Source organism: Polistes canadensis, unplaced genomic scaffold (genome assembly GCF_001313835.1).
Source record: "Polistes canadensis isolate GaletaPanama2010 unplaced genomic scaffold, ASM131383v1 scaffold_179, whole genome shotgun sequence".
Classification (NCBI taxonomy): Eukaryota; Metazoa; Arthropoda; class Insecta; order Hymenoptera; family Vespidae; genus Polistes; species Polistes canadensis.
Genome location: NW_014569726.1, coordinates 31,227 through 33,940, shown reverse-complemented (window position 1 = coordinate 33,940; position 2,714 = coordinate 31,227). Strand labels below are relative to the sequence as shown.

The window sequence follows — 2,714 nt, the reverse complement described above, 5'->3', positions numbered from 1 at the left end:
ATGCACTATATTGTATATATGTGAAGTATAATATTTATATATGTAACGTGTATATAAATGCACTATATATTGTATATATGTGAAGTATAATATTTATATATGTAACGTGTATATAAATGCATTATATTGTATATATGTGAACTATAATATTTATATATGTAACATGTATATAAATACTGTGATGCATTTTCATTGTTTTCTGAAAATACAATTAGAGGTTTAACATAATGGAAAAGTTATTATGGTCTATCTAAAGCACGATATATTCTTCTAACATAGTTTCCAAATAGCACTTAATAAATTTCAAATACTCACGTAGAACACAAATTTCATTTCCCTAATTTCTATTATTCTGAGGTTTAGCTTAATATAGAACAGAACAAAATAATCCTATTATGGGGGATTTAAATCCATGCATATACCAAATACACTAATAAATTTGTATACGTATATTCTCTAGTACAAATATATATATAACGTAATATGAAGTTTTGTTAATTTAAATCAATAATTAAGAAAATCGTAATGCACTAATCATACAAATGAACAAGGAATTTTCCTTAAAAAAAAGAAAAAAATATCAGACGATTGTTTATTTCGTGTATTACGAGTATAGGTGGTATATAAATTACGAAGATAATTTATTTGAATTTATTTAAAACGAGATTAAATATATATATATATAGCAAATGTGATGAACGAAAGATAAAAAAAAGAGATAAAAATATACTAGGATATATTCGATGCAATGACTTACCGAAAATCAAGGATGGTCATCCTGAATCGCATAGCAAGTCGTCCAGTGGTTTCTCCCGCGACTTCGATGGAGGTCCACGATGATGACGTGACATTTCTCAATTTTCGTGAACGATCCATGAAGAAGTCACTTTTCCTTGGCTCAGGCCATTCTAATCGATTTAATAAAATAACAATTTGTCGTCCAATTGTAATTAATATATCCGATGATTAGAAAAGAACGTAAGAAAAAAAAAAAAGAAAACAAAAAACATTTTATCCAATTTTCTTCGACAAATTCAAAAATAATCCACAAATTATTCTACTTTCTCTGTAACAACGAAATATGATGCGAGTTCATTTAACAAAAAAAATTGTGAAAAATAATTTAGATAAGAGAAAATGATACGAGCTGGTTAAGTAATGTATAAAAAAAAAAAAAGAAGAAGAAGAAGGACAAAGGGAATCGCGATACGCCTGTCGCATTTTTGCTAACAATTAATATTTGCATGAAAATAAAAAAAAAACCTTGTGTCATAACTAACAATAAAATCCCTTGCATAAGTGTCCCTAATCGTGTTCGATGTAACAAAAAAGAAAACAGATGGGGAAGAAGGACAACGCGTGTGACAAGGCATGCTTAACATTCTCCTGTATAAACAGCTGTTAAGAATGAGATCACAAATAAAGAAGGAACAGCAGTTTCTCTATTTCTATAATTTTATGAACTAATAAGAAATTCTTTAGGAAGATTAGTCACACGGGAAAATGAGATCATGATCTTTTACGATTAAATATTTCTAAACGCGCTTTGAACAATATTATAATATATATATATATATATACAAAAATTATACCAATTATAAATTAAATATAATTAAAAAATAATATAAAACTTTTTTATGTACAAGATCTTATGTGCAAAAAGAAACAAAAAAAATAACTGGAGAAACGAATAAACATTAAAAAAAAAAAATAAATAATAAAATCTATAATCTACCCCATCATTATAATATATACTAATTATTTAATTTATATTCCTACTTTTGTATAATTGTTCTATTCTTATATTAAAATATCATTACCAAAGATAACAATTTGAAAACAAATTAATATTTTCGTTCACGCGAATAAACAAACAAACAAACTAACAAACAAAAAATCACGAAAAATTTTCTAATCACTCGCGAAAAAGATAGGAAACAATCGTAAAGTAACGTCCAACTGAAATATTTTAATTCAACTGACGTAAACTATGATTACCTTAAGAAAATCGCTCTTCTGCGATCTCTCCCTCTCTCTCCCTCACTCTCCCCCTTTTATCCTCTTTCTCTCTTTCTCTTCTTCTTTTCCTCTTCGTTTCACGATCGTTCGAAAGGAAAGAGAATGCGGAAGACGGTTGAGAACGGTGGTCCGTAACGATTTTCCCGCGCACGGGCACGTTTCAAAAGGGCCAGTGCAACAGCATCATCAACATCAACATCAGCAACAGTAACGTCAACGTATGTGTTCGTCGTTTAATCCCATTCAAAGAACCTCATCTTCATCCTCATCCAAATAAGAAGAAGAAGAAGAAGAAGAGAAGGAGGAGGAGGAGGAGGAAGAAGAAAAACAAGAAGAAAAAGAAGAAGTGGTGTTGGCGTCAGAGATTAGAATAACAGGTGGATTTAAAAGTACACATAAAAACACGTGACACACATATATTTCCTTCAGTTAAAAATGATGAAACCAATAATAGGAAAATTATTTAAAAAAAAGAAAAAAAAAGAAATAAAATAAATTAATATAAAAATATATAACTCAAACGAAAAATTATTATTCACCAACAACTTGGGGGAGGGGAGGGGAGGGGGGAATACTTGTTGCAATTAAAAGACAAAGATAATTACGATAATATTACGATGATAATTAATTAATGAGATATCGTTACGCAAAATTTAATCGTGGATGAGAGAAAAAAAAAGAAACAAACAAACGGA

General features: G+C 28.9%; 1 protein-coding gene across 2 annotated transcripts in view; it reads right to left on the bottom strand.

Moving 5' to 3' along the window:
• The window catches only part of LOC106789347 (A disintegrin and metalloproteinase with thrombospondin motifs 7-like), a 68,754-nt gene extending 66,258 nt beyond the window's left edge, over positions 1–2,496 (bottom strand). For both annotated transcript variants that reach the window (XM_014753484.1, XM_014753483.1), the window contains exons 1-2: positions 1,999–2,496; positions 758–908 (exon numbers count right to left, since the gene is read on the bottom strand). The gene's annotated coding sequence lies outside the window, so the exon portion shown is untranslated. The remainder of the gene's footprint in view (positions 1–757; positions 909–1,998) is intronic.
• Positions 2,497–2,714: the final 218 nt, after the last annotated feature.